The following is a 15,133-nucleotide window of genomic DNA, read 5'->3' on the forward strand; positions in this document are numbered from 1 at the left end:
GAAGTGGTAGGTTTAGAAAGAATGAAGGAGTTGTATGCAGAAGATGTCAGTTTTGGAGAAGCTTGGACAACTTGTAAATCATCTTGGAGTGCGGAAAGAACCATGTTCTTGGATTACCATATCAAAGAAGGGTTTTATTTAAAAATAAAAAATTGTGCATTCCTCAAGGGTCAATGAGGTTGAATCTTATTAAGGAGCTACATGATGGAGGCATAGGTGGAAATTTTGGCATGGATAACACTGCAACGTAGTAAAGGAGAGGTATTTTGGCCTAACATCAACAAAGATTTTAGAAAGTTTATTAAGTGTTGTAGATTTTTCAAACTAGCCAAGGGTAGAAGTTAAAATATGGGGTTGTATACTACACTGTTGGTACCGGAAATGCCTTGGGAATATGTGACAATGGACTTTTCCTTGAGACATCCAAGGACACAAAGGAATCATGATTAAATTATGGTTGTTGTATATAGTTTTTTGAATATGGCACATTTCATAACATGCAAGAGGACAAGTGATGTCACTAAAGTGGTAGTGTTATTCTTCAAATAAGTAGTGAGACTTCATGGATTGCTAAGGATCATTACTTCAGATAGAGATACAAGATTTCTATGTCACTTTTGGAGAATTTTGTGGAAGAATATGGGATCTAAATTTTTATATAGTTCAACCTATCTTCTACAGACAAAGGGACAAACTGAAGTGGTGAACAAGAGTCTTACAAATTTGTTGAGAAACATGAGTGGTGAAAATACCAACCAATGGGAGATAGAGTTTGCATACAATGATTTAGTGAATAGATATAATGGTAATATTCCATTTTATATTATTTATGGGAGATCACCAAAATGTGTTTTGGACCTAACACAGTTGCCAAATTTGGGGGAAAGGAAGAGTGCTGATGAAAATGATTTTGCATACATCTTGTAGTTGATACATGAATAGGTGAAGAAATTATTGTAGCAGAGTAATAACAAGTATAAGGAGAAGACAAATTTGAAAAGAAGAGCAAATGTTTTCACTAAAGGAGAAATGGTAATGGTGCATTTGCAGAAAGATATATTTCCTAGGGGTACCTACAGCTAGTTAAAATATAATAAAATAGGCCCGTGAAATTTTTTTTGAAATTTTTCTAAGATCCCTATAGGTTAGAGATACTGAGAGACTTGGATATCTCTTTGATACAATGTGGTTGATCTATATGAGTTAGTTGAAGGATAAACCAACAAAGAGATAGGTACACCTGCTAAGTGGAAGGAATGGTTACCAGTCAAACCCATCGAAGAAGTGGAAGAAATTATGGCCACCATGGTTGGAAAGAAGACTCAACATAGGGAGTATTTGGAGTATCTGGTCAAATGGAAGAACATGGGATCTATAGATACGTCATGGGAGACTGAGAAAGAGTTATCATGCCTACAAGGGACTTTAATCTCTGAAGTAAATACCACATGAGTTGGTAGCTCATATTTTCTTACTAAGGGTACTTGATGTAAGGGCATCCTTGGCCTCTAGAAATCCTCATAAACCAAAAACAAATGTATGTTGAATTTGTAGTAAGTGTTGTTACTCCCATGCATTTTAAGTTGTTGATACACCTATCATATTAGTTGTCGATACATCTAACTACTAGTTGTTGTTGCTCCTCTAGCTACATTTTATCAAAGCGATGATTTCTCTTTAGTTTTTGACACTCATAGGAGTGCGCGTTGACACTCCTGCTACATGGAGTTGCTGACACATAAAAAACCAACATTTATTTAATTGCGTTATTACAAGACAACCACTATTGGACATGCTATGAGGATGAGACATAGGCTATAAATTTGGTTTTTCCACACACTTTGAGGAAGAAAATAAAATCATTTACAAAAGGTGCAGCAATCAGTGGCAGTGGAAGTGATTTATTTTACTTGAATATGAAGGGGTCAACAACGTGAGGATAAATTACATTAACACCGAAGAAAAGGGGTGTTTTCCTTTTTGATTTTTGATTTTTGCTATTAGTTTTTTGTTGGTTCGTTTGGTCTCTTGGCTCTTGGGTTGTTGGTGTTGGTTTGAATATTGAAAGATTTTTAAAGAGCATGATTGGTTGTTGTACGAGATAGTGAGGGTGTTTGGATTCTATGTGTGGCATTGTTGTGTAACAATGTGGGAATTTAAAGTACTCTGAGGACTCCATTCTCAGATATTTATTCTTATCTATAATAACACATTTTGAATGAAAAAATAAAATGATATTTGAATCCCCTTTTTTCTTATTGTGATCATATTTGAGTTACTCACTTTTTGTGCCTCGTGTTTTAGTTGAATTAATTAATATAGTAGCCAAATTTGAATGGCCTGGGTAAGCTATAGAAACCATGAACCACATCACTTATCATATGAATTATATTTCCTTCTAGACATATTCAATTTTTTGCTAAAAGAAGCTATGGTCTTATGCTGTTGACTCAACAAAGTTCCAATTTCTTCTCCACTGACATCACATTTCACTTGAAACGGTTTATCAAAATCTAGCAATACTAGAATAGGTTGTTCTATAATCTTCTTCTTCAATAATTGAAAGCCCTTTTCTTCTTCAGTAGTCCACTGGAAAGATTATTTATTCTTCTTTATGGTCTCCACAATTGGAGCACTCATCTTACTAAAATTCCTTATAAACTTGCTGTAAAAACTAGCCAAACTGTGAAAGCTTCTAACCTCAAAAATGCTTTTAGGAGAGGGCCCATCAACAACAGATTTTACTTTCTCATGATCAATCTTAAAACCATCCTTGGATATAACAAAACCCAAGTACACAAGCTCCATCTTCAAGAATGAACATTTCTTCAAATTGATGAACAATTTCTCTTGTTTCATTTTATCCAATACATACCTCAAATGTCTCAAGTGCTCTTCTTTGGACTAGTTGTAAACCAAAATATCATATAAATATACAATCACAAACTTCCTCATTAAATCCTTCAACACTTCACTCATCAGTCTCATAAAGGTGTTGGGTGCATTGGACAACCCAAATGGAATGACCAACCATTCATACAACCCATCACTAGTTTTAAAGGATTTCTTCCACTCATCTCCTTCTCTAATCCTGATTTGATGGTGACCACTCTTAAAATTAATCTTGCAGAAACAACTATCACCACTTAAACAATCCAACAAATAATCTATGTGAGGTAAAGGAAATCTATACCTAATTTTGATCTTGTTGAATGCTCTGGATTTCGTATGTTGAGAAATGGGAACAAGAAATTCCAGTTTCATTTGTCCTTGAATTAAACTAAAAATTAAAATTGAATTATATTCTCATAGCAACTTGTAAATAGTTAATTAAGTTTAATTAAATTAATTAACCTGGGAATTTTGAGTTGGAAGTATTTTTGTAGTCATGTATATGTTCTCCCTAAGTTTTAGGGGTCGAGTATGAGTTTAAATTGAGTTGGAAATTAGATCACTCAGTTTACTGAGTTAATTTCAGTTAAATTAGTTCTAAATTGTTTTTGGAACTAATAGAGGACTAACAGCCAATTGGTGCACTAATGCATCCACTAGTTCTACTCCAATTAACTGAAGATTTCCTCATGAGAAACTCATGCATGTCAGTTCAGAGAAAGACCCAGTTGAGACTACAGTGCAGGGACAGTGTACTATCAGTTGTATGATTTACCAAGTTGTATAAATCATGCATGCAATCAAGAACTAGACCTAGTATAGATTGTGCAGTTTTGGATGCATTGGATTCCCATTAATTTGGGTTTTTAGCCATAGAAATTGCACAAGGAAATAGGGGCTTGGAGAGCAACAGAAGAAGATAAGGGATTTGGCTTGAGCTTGCTTGTGAGTCTAGAGAGTTGAGCATACTTGTGCAGAATTGTTCTAGTGAGAACAAGATTTGTATCTTCATTCATATTCTTGATATATGCAATACAAATAGCGGGGTTTTGAGCAATGGCTTCCCCCAGATACATCTTGTTTTATGTGCCATTGATTTATCTTCTTCTTGTTCATATTGTTTTCATCGATCTATTGGCTTCCACTGGTTGAAAGTAGAAGTAGATTCTTGTCCTATGCTTTAGTAAATTGAATGATCTTGTGAATCTATAGGATTTTCTACATGGTATCAGAGTTGAAAACAATATAATAGAGGAGATTTTGAAGTTTTGAGTTTTGGGTTACATGTGAAATTCAAATTTACAATACATACTTCAGGATCAGCAGATGACGTTCTACGATTTGCTACTTGAGTATGCCTTAGAAGGCAGCTCGAATTTTATAGCCTAGAGGGACATAATGGAGGATGTGCTAGAGGATAATGGCTTGAAGGAATTTTTTGATCAAGAAATTCCTAAGCCAACAACATTGGATGCACATAATTTGGCTGAATGGAAGAAGTGTGTGGTGAAGGCAAGGCGAATAATCCTTGAGGGAGTTCGAGACCACATTGTCTCGAGTCTCCATGGCAAGGAAACTCCGTATGCTATGTGGAAATCATTGAAAAACTTGTATTAGAATAGCAACGACCAAAGGAAATTGGCACTGAAGGACAAACTTCGAAAAATCAAAATGGAGAAAGGCGATACTATTCCAAAATACTTGACCAAGTTCACTCAATGTCGTGATGAACTTGGAAGTGTTGGAATCACGTTTGTCGAGGATGATATGGTGAGCCTTGCTCTTCTAGGACTCCAAAAGAGTTGGCATAGTTATCAAGACTCTGTCAATGGTCAGGAGAAGCTGTCATACTGGGAACTACTGTAGTCAGATTTGATGCAGGAGGGGATCAGGAGGAACACCAAGAATGACTCTTCATCAAAGACTGACGACGAAGAGAACTGTGCCTTAGTGATTAAGGTGAAGAAGGGGAAAGGAAAAGCTTCCCATTCCAAATCAGATTCTTATCATGGAGGTAAGAAGAAACACATGATGAAAGTTAAGTGCTTTCATTGTCATGAGCTAGGCCATTTTTCTACAAATTTTCCACTCAAGAAGTCCAAGAAGTCCTCAGGAGGAGCGACGGGTGAGGCTTTGGCCTCTCAATTTGAATTGGACTTTTCCCTAATTGCATGAATGGTGTCATCAATGATGGGAAGTGTATGGTACTTAGATAGTGGAGATTCATTCCACATGACTGGCGAAAAAGAGATATTCAGTGACTTGGAGGAGAAAGATCTCCAGATGCATATTAAGATGGGTGATGATGGGAAGTATAGTGTTAATAGATTGGGCACAATTACTTTCCAGAGGGAGCATGGGGCTCCTCTCACCTTGAAGAATGTATGTATGTGCCTAGGCTGAAGAAGAACTCGGTATCCATTGTCATGCTTGAGGATAGAGGCTATGATGTGATCTTCTTGAAAGGAAAGGCATTCCTTCGACACATATCCATGGGTCAGGTAAATAAGATAGGGATTTGAGTGAAGAATATCTATAAGTTGGAGATAGCGGAATGTGTTGCTTTGAGCACAAAAGCAGAAAGGGTGTAGAGCCGAGACATTGGCGAGTTATGGCATAGGCCATTGGGCCACTTATATCATGGAGCTTTGAAGATATTGTAGCATATCTCTACTGATCTTCCCAAAGGTATGCTTGAGCAAGTTGATACATGTAAGGGGTGTACTTTGGGAAAATACACCAAGTATTCCTTTCGCGACAGAGACAGTCAAGCAGAGGCTATTCTAGAGAGAGTCCATTTAGATGTGTGTGGACCATTCTCGACAGCATCCACAGACAAACAAAAGTATTATGTTATATTTGTTGATGACTATTCTCATAAATGTTGGATATTTTTCATGTAGAAAAAGGATCAAACTTTCACAAACTTTTGTGAGTTTAAAGCATTGGTAGAGAAAGAGTTGGGCAAGAAGGTTAAATCTCTATGGAGTGATAAAGGTGGTGATTATGTCTCAAACGAGTTTAAGAAATTTTATGCAACAGAACGGATTAAACGGGAGTTGACGAAACCCCGTAACCCTCAACAAAATGGGGTGGCTGAGAGGAAGAACAAAATAATAGTAGGGGCAAAGAGGGAAATTTTGTATGATCAAGGCCTAACACTACACTTATGGGTTGAGGCATGCAACACAACAGTTTATGTTCAGAACCATAGCCCACATCAGATACTTAAAATGAAGACACCAGTGGAGGCTTATTCTAGTAAGAGGCCAGATGTTGGTCACTCCAGGATTTTTGGGTCATTGGGATATTTCCACGTGACCAAAGATGCATGGAAGAAGCTTGAGCTGACAACAAAGTTGAGAATATTTGTGGGGTACACTAATACACCTCACAATTATAGGGTGTACTTGCTGACCAATAGGATGACATTGGTTCGCAGGGATGTCAGATTCGATGAGGAGAAGGCAATGCGAGTTTCCATTGAGAGGGAGCTTGAGCTACATACATATGAGGAGATTTTAGCGCCTAAGGTTGAGGAGCCTCACATTGATGTGGAGCAACCACATGTAGAGGATACGGGAGTGGAGACATCCACTCAGGCAGAGTCTTCTAGAGAGGGAAGAAAGCGCACCAAAGAGGCTGACAGATTGTTGGATGATGCATGGGAGAATGTGGGAGCACCCACTTCTCAGCACAGGCATAGGAGGTCACCTGAGAGGTACACTGGATACATGGCTCTTATGGGCGAATGTGTTGTGACAGAGCCATCTTCCTTTAAGGAAGCAGTGCAACAACTGGTTTGGGTTGATGCCATGATGGAGGAGTATGACTCCATAGTTCGTAACAATGTTTGGGATGTGGTCCCGAGACCGGAGGACAAGTTAGTGGTGAGCTCCTGTTGGCTTTACAAGGTAAAGCAAGCTACAAATGGTAGTGTGGAGAAGCATAAGGCTAGATTTGTGGCCCATGGCTTTTCACAGGTAGAGGGGATTGACTATGATGAGACCTTTGCTCCTATTGCAAGGTACTCATCAATCAGATCTATATTGGCACTATCAGCACAGATGGGTTGGAAGATACATCATATGGATGTGAAGACAACCTTCCTTAATGGCATGATTGAGGAAGAGGTGTACATAGAGCAACCTGAAAATTTTGAAACCTTTGACCGTGAGTCGCATGTGTGCTAGCTCAAGAGAGAGTTGTATGGGTTGAAGCAAGCACCTTGTGCTTGGTACACTAGGATAGATAGCTACTTCACCGGGTTGGGCTTCACAAAGAGTGAAGCGGATGCGAACTTGTACCACATAGTGGTGGAAGGTAAGTTGTTGATCATTGTACTTTATGTTGATGATCTCGTACTGAAAGGTGATGATCAGTTGATCAAATCTTGTAAGGAGGACCTTGCAAGAGAGTTTGAGATGAAGGACATGGGGCTCATGCATTACTTTCGTGGCATGGAGGTATGGCAGGGAGATGGGGAGTTGTTTATGTCTCAGGGTAAGTATGCCAATGAGATACTCAGGAGATTCCACACGGAGAGAAGAAAACCCATGGAGACTCCTCTAACATGTAACTAGGGGAAGGAGGATGCTACTTCGAAGGAAGTAATGGAAGCTATTGTTTACAGGAAACTTGTGGGTTCACTCATGTACTTGGTGGACACATGACTGGATATGCGCTATGAAGTTAACCAACTTAGTCAAACGATGGTTAGGCCTACCAAGATGTATTGGAAGGTGACAAAGCATGTGTTGAGACACCTCAGGGGCACTTCTTAGTATGGATTATGGTACAGATGGACAGAAGGACTGAAGCTTCAAGGCTTCATTGATGCAAATTGGGTAGGGAGTCCATTCGACATGAAGAGCACATCATGAGGGATCTTCAATATTGGATCAGCAATAGTTTCTTGGTACATTAGGAAATAGAGATCGGTTTCACTCAGTTTGACAGAGGTAGAGCACATGGCTGTGAGTCAGGAAACATGTGAAGCCATTTAGACGAGGAAGATCCTGGTTGGTTTATTTGGTCAGTAGATGGATCCAACTGTGATTTATTGTGATAGTCAGAGTTGTATCAAACTCTCTGAAAATCCAATTTTTCATGAGCGGTCCAAGCATATTGATATCCGATATCATCATATAAGAGATTGTATATTGAGGCGGATTATGTTGTTAGAGTACATTTCCATGGAGGAGAAAGATGCTGACATTTTGACAAAGGCATTGTCAAGATGTAAATTCGAGTTTCACATAGATAGGATCAGGGTAGCTGATAATCCATTTCTTGTTGAGAGGGAGTGTTGAGAAATTGAAATAAGAAATTCTAGTTTAATTTTTCCTTGAATTAAACTTAAAATTAAAATTGAATTCTATTCTCATAGCAACTTGTACAATTATTTAAGTTTAATTAACTTAATTAGCTTAAGAATATCGAGTTGGAAGTCTTTCTGTAGTCATGTATATGTTCTCCCTAAGTTTTAGGGGTCTAGTATGAGTTTAAATTGAGTTGGAAATTAGATCACTCAGTTTACTGAGTTAAGTTTAGTTAAATTAGTTATAAATTGTTTTTGGAACTAATAGAGGACTAACAGTCAGTTGGTGCACTAATGCATCCACTAGTGCTACTCCAGTTAAATGAATATTTCCTCATGAGAAACTCATGCATGTCAGTTTAGAGAAAGACCCAGTTGAGACTAGAGTGCAGGGACAATGTACTATCAGTTGTATGATTTACTGAGTTCTATATATCATGCATGCAATCAAGAACTGGACCTAGTTTGGATTACATAGTTTTGGATGCACTGGATTCCCATTAAGAGGGCTATTCATCCATAGGAATTGCACAAGGAAATAGGGGCTTGGAGAGCAGCAAAAGAGGCTAAGGGATTTGACTTGAGCTTGCTTGTGAGCCCATAGAGTTGAGCATACTTGTGCAGAATTGTTCTAGTGAGAACAAGCTTTGTATCTTCACTCATATTTCTGATATAAGCAATACAGATAGCGGGGTTTTGAGAAGTGGCTTTCCCCATATACATCTTGTGTTATGTTCCATTGATTTATCTTCTTCTTGTTCATATTGTTTCCATTGATCTATTGGCTTCTGCTGGTTGAAAGTAGAAGTAGATTCTTGTCTCGTGCTTTAGTAAATTGCATGAGCTTATGGATCTACAGGATTTTCTATAGTGTATACATGTGCCAACCTCCATCTTTCTTAAGAATTAACATTGTCAACACTACACATGGACCAAGGCTCTAGATGATCAACCCTTTATCTAATATCTCATGTACTTTCTTTCTAATTTTTTCATTCTCATGAGTGGTCATTTTGTATGCAACATTTTTTCGTAGACTTACTCCTGATATCAAATCAATATGGTTACTTATACTTCTCACAGTTGGAAACTCATTAGGCAAGTCATCCACTACAATATCATTATACTCATTCAACATATATCGAATGTCAAAAGGAATATTAGTCATAGTAGTGTAAGTAAGAATTACCTTAGGTTTACACACCAAAGAAAAACTCACCTCATTATCCTTCATTTGCTGCATAAATTCTTTCGCTTCCAATAATAATGCCTTATAGTCATTACTTTATGATGTCCCCTCTTCTTGCAATGGTAAAAAGTTATGATTCATGTCATCCTTTTGGAATTTGTAGATTTTCTTCTTCCCATTATGCGTAATTTTTTTTTTCAAAATACCATGGCCTACCTAATAGAATGTGGCACACATCCATGGGCAAGATATCACAATTTCTTTTATCCATGTAGCTACCTATCTGCAACTCCAATTTTCTTTGTTCATTCACCAACAATTGATGACCCTTTTGACGCCATGACACCTTATAAGGTGTTGGATGCTTCATCTTTTTCAATTTCATTTTCTCCACCACTTTTGTATATACCAAGTTGTCTGTGATGCCACTATAGATCACCACATTACAACATTTTTCTTGGACTTTATAAACAGTCCTGAAAAAATACTTCCTTTGAGCTAGTTCAATAGCTTCCTTCTCTAGCTTCAACAACACTTTCTTGAGTAATAAAGACTCCCCCATATCTCGTACATTTTCTAATTCTTGTACCTTTGGTTCCCCTTCTTCTACTATGGAGAAAAGAACACTTCTCTGGCCTGCTACTCTATTCTCTGGAAATTCATATGCCATATGTACAATTTTTCCACACCTATAGCAACAAATGTCTCTTCCTCTATCTTTTCCTCATCCTTTGGAAAATGATATTAGAACTTTGAAGTCTCCCTCTTATTGTTGATGTGGACTTGAGCTAAAAGCTCATTCTTTTTTTGATGTTTAGTGACCTCTACTTAACCATTATCCTCTTCGTTTAACATTAATTTTCCTTTTCCATACTTCTTCCTTGAAAGCTTTTCCTCATCCTTCAAAGCTATTTGTTGTGCTTCTTCTATTGTTTTTGTCGATAACACACTGATTTCATCTTGGATATCCAGTCTGAGACCATTAATGTATGTGGTTTTCTTCTCTATAGACTCTTCTACATATCCAACCCTAATGTTTACCTTATAGAACTCTTTTGTGTAATTCATCATAGTCATCAATATTTTCCTGAGATTTTTCATTTGCCTGAATAAAGTCAGTTGATAATCCTTTGGAAAAAGCTTCCCTCTGACCTTTGTAACCATGTTGTCCCAGCTATTAATCTTATGCTTTTTATTCCTTATACTTTTAGCATGTACACCACCCCACCATAACGATGCATGTCCCTTCAACTTGGTGAGAACAAACTTAACTTTATTCTCCTCATATTAAGAACTTATCCATATTTGTAATCTAGTATATGAGCTCCTATAGATTCATGTTGCTAGTGTAAGAAGATAAATCTGGCATTAGCTTTGTGATAGATCCTAGAACTTCCTTCAATATTCTAGCTTCTGCAGGCTCTTCAACTGCTTCTTCCTCTGGAGATTCTTCTTCTTATTTTCTTACATCTCCAGCCTCAGGTTCTCTCTACTTACTAGTTTTCATGGATGCCATTCTTTCATCCAACTACTGCATAGCTTGCATCACTTCACCATTTGCTACATGCCTTTTTCCCCTCTGGCCTCGTCTTGCAACTTGTCGAATTGTATGCACCATGGTCAACTAATTGTTCTTAGAGAAAATGCAGGATATGCTCAAATACCAACTAGTGTAGGCCTTAACTTTTAAATTTTTATATATGGTGGCTAGGCCAAAAAATGCCCCTTTAATGTCTGAAAGTTGAACTAGAACCACTCTAGCTGAAACAATATATATGTATAATATATAGTCAAAAGGCGGAGGAGCTTGCCATTTTTAAAAATAACTATCTCAATACTTTATTAATAGGAGTTAACTCACATGGCCTTACCCTATAATCCCTTGGAATTTAATATTTTCCTCCCGCTCTATGCAATATGACTGAAACACAAGACTTGGGTCCCTACTTTCTTAATTTGTCAGATTCTACACATCACCATGGCTTTTCAACTGATGCATAATTACTTATCTACCAAGACATGTCACCCCAACCTATCCAAATATCTGAGCAAAGGGGATCATTTGGGAGACAAAACCCTGGAAACAAGAATTATTCCTGTCAAATGTTGTTCCCAATTTCTGAATTATTCTGAATTTCTATAATGATTTCGTGTAGACACATTTTTCTATGGTAAAGCAAGTTATCTATTGTACCATATTTATGTGAAATCCAAGTTGTCTATAACATTACATCACTGTAGAATCCAAATTTACCAATTGCATCTCCCTAATGAAAAAGGTTGAGACCTTATAATTGATCTACGTGACATAACAAATTTGGTGACAGATTAAGGAAATGTGATATATCTTCTTGAAAGAAGGACTATGATATAAAGGCATATTTTAAAATATTGTAATTTCATTTTCAATTTGGGTTGTTCATTAAGTAAATGGTTTGACGGTAGAAGTTATGTTAATTCAGGTTTTTTTCCCTAGAAGGAAACCCTCGGTTTATATGAGGGAATTGTATTGCGGTTGTGTATTATTATTATGAGTGAGAGAGAGAGAGAGGAGGTTGTGAGAGAGCGAAGAGGAAATTACAATAGATCTGTCATAGGTTGTATCTCTTCATTTCGTTGGATAACATAAAAGGAAGGACTGGTTATTTCTCTGTGGACATAGCCGAAATTGGGTGAACCACATATATCTGTGTCTCTCTTGTTTTATGCATTTTCATATTTATGTTTTCACAATATTTTATGTATTTCATTGCTCCGTCAATTAATTTCTAACACAAAAACCTAGTGTGCATAAAGAGGCTTAGTCATGAATTGAATCAAAAAGTTAACTGCAAAACATATGTCCAAATAGGTGTTTACTAGGAACATCAAATCCCTGACCAACTGTCAATACTCAGAGGGATTTTCCAAGTCAGGTCCAACAATATCTCAAATTAAATTCTTGAAGTTCATTTCTAACGATGTGGCCAGAGAATTGCATTATACCATTCCAAATATTTCCAATAGTTTCATGACATATTTTCCTTGAAAAAGGAAAATCTCACTAAGTCTTTACCACACTTTTGATCCTAGGAAGTAATGCATCAAACCAAGGTCCTTAATTTCAAACTCAGAGGCTAGCTCCCTCTTACACTCGAGCATCATAGGATCACTACATGTCAAGAATAAATCACCAACATATAAAACCAATATCAAAGGCATACCTTGGACCACTTTGAAGTAGAGGTTCGGGTCAACGTTGCTTCTCGTGAATCTAAGCTTCACCAGGTAACTATCAATGTGGGCATACCAAGCTCTAAGGGATTTCTTCAAACCATAAAATTCCTTCTTCAAACGGAAAACATGAGTCATACTATCATTCTCTTCAAATCCCTGTGGTTTCTCAATGAATACTTCTTCTTGTAGCATTCCATGAAGAAATGCAGTTTTCACATCCATCTAGTGAAGGGTCCATCTTTAGCTAGCAGTAAGGGAAAAAATGGATCAAATAGTGGTATAGCAGGCAACATGTGCAAATATCATAGTCTTCTCCCTCTTTCTTTGAGAAACCTCTAGCCACAAACCTTGCTTTATATTTCTCAATTCTTCCATCAGCTCCATTTTTAATCTTGTATAAGCACTTCAACGTCATGACAAACTCTCCTTTGGGTCTTGGAACAACATCCAACACATCATTCTTCATAATAGACTCATACTCATCGGCCATGGCATCATTCCAAAGCTACTCTTTCACTACTTCTTAAAAAGTGGGATGCTCAGCCTAGATGATAGTGCTCATAGCTTTAACGTATCCTTAGTACCAACATGGCTTCTTGCTTTATCTAAATGTTCCTCTGGAAGCGACAGGTCTTTCATCATCCTGTAAAGTATCACGAAACAAAAGGGGTCTCTTCCTGGTAGGGGGATTGTTGGAAACACTGAGAGGGGGGAGGTGAATCAATATTTATTTTCAATTGTTATTTGTACCAGTTAGATCACTTATATTAGAACACAAAATAAACAACAAGAATGAATTCTTTTATTAATTTCTTCTTTACAATGAATCAAGTACAATATATGTAAGGATCCAACCTTAGATGAAGACACCGATCTTCAATCTTCCAGGCTCCAACTTGTATTTTCCAAACACTGAATTGGACTTCCAAGGCTCCAACCTTGTCAACTTTGAGGCACCAACCTCAAGGGCTCCAACCCTATATCTGGTTCAGGCTTCAACCTAGTTTCTTGAGGACTTTGATCCTCTAGGGCTCCAACCTTGTATTTTCAAGGCTCCAACCCTTAGTTTCACTTTGTCAAGATGTATTTGGTTATACTTCACAACTCCCAATGTTTTCTTCAATGAGCCCTATGAATCTTCGTCTTCATTGTAGTCGTCATGTTATGCCATCAAAGAAAAATTTATGATTTTTAGAAGGTGTCTCCAAAGCTCTTCTTGTCATCAAAACACCTTTCCTTCAATCATGCATCAATACTGCTTCAAGACTCTTCAATACAACACCATGAATGACTCCTAGACTTCTTCAACAAGTACTTGCAAGAGACTGCTCCAACATTTTCAACAACTACTCCTAGGATCTACAACAAGTGTTATAGGTTGGTATCAAGAGACTGCTTTTACTCAAACACAGATCCAAAATTGTATGCCTTAGATCTGAATTATTTCAGTCCATTGGTAGAAATAGTTCCACAAATCAGGTTTCAATATATATCCTCCACAGGTCTGCAAAAATGACTCCACTGCAAAAACAATCTCAATAATTTCCCTCGAGCCAAGGTCTGAAAACATATTTAATTGTAAAATAATCCAAATATTGTGTCATCAATAAAGTTCTGCAAGGTGTCACAATAGGTCAAAATTTTTTCTCCAAAAGTGTTACCACAGATTTGAAAGTTCTGTCACTGGCATTAGCTACAGGTTCAAAATTTACACAACCAAAAGTTCTCTGCAATCCACAGACAAGGCTGAATCACAACCCTGTCACAAAAGGTTGAAATGTGTTGCAGGTATTAATACAGTGCCACAAGTTAGCACACAGGTCTGAGGTCTAAGATATTACAGTGTTATACAGATCTGAAGTGTACAGGTATCCAATGGATCCGAAATTTTAGCCATGAACCATAAATACGATTTGTGGAGTAGAATGGTTTTTTCAACTGAAGTTCACAAGTATTTTCATAAGTCCACAATGTCTTCCAACAGGTCATAGGTTACTGTAATTTCTTGTGCTAAAACCTTGAGAAATTTGAAACTTGGTCACTTCAACAGTTGAAAAAAAAAGGATTCCAATTGACTTGCGGCACATAATACCTCGAAAATGATTTCTAATTAACTTCGACCATATATCTTGCTCCTTTAACAACGTGAAGAATGAAGTCTAATTAACTTGCAATGTGAATCTTCTTTTCGTATCCCATACGATCCTTCAGTTCACGAGATGTGAACTTTTCTTTTTGTTCTGTTCTTGTGTTTGCCTTCGCCGAGATAATCGCTGAACCGAATGAGCTCATGCGACGTGTATATACACACACACATTTTCCAGTTTGAATAATTACCTCTGAATTGGTTTGAGGGCGACAGAACAGTTTGAGTTGATTTAAATATATGTTTGATATACATTAATGTCCAATGTATGTGGTAAATACATTTTTTATTTATTGTCGATATATGTTATATATTTTATATCATATAAATATAACATATATATTTATATTTGATATAAATATATGTTTAT

This window comes from Pinus tabuliformis, chromosome 5_1 (assembly GCF_031772625.1).
Source record: "Pinus tabuliformis cultivar Carrire ecotype Pingquan chromosome 5_1, CPIR1, whole genome shotgun sequence".
Taxonomy (NCBI): Eukaryota; Viridiplantae; Streptophyta; class Pinopsida; order Pinales; family Pinaceae; genus Pinus; species Pinus tabuliformis.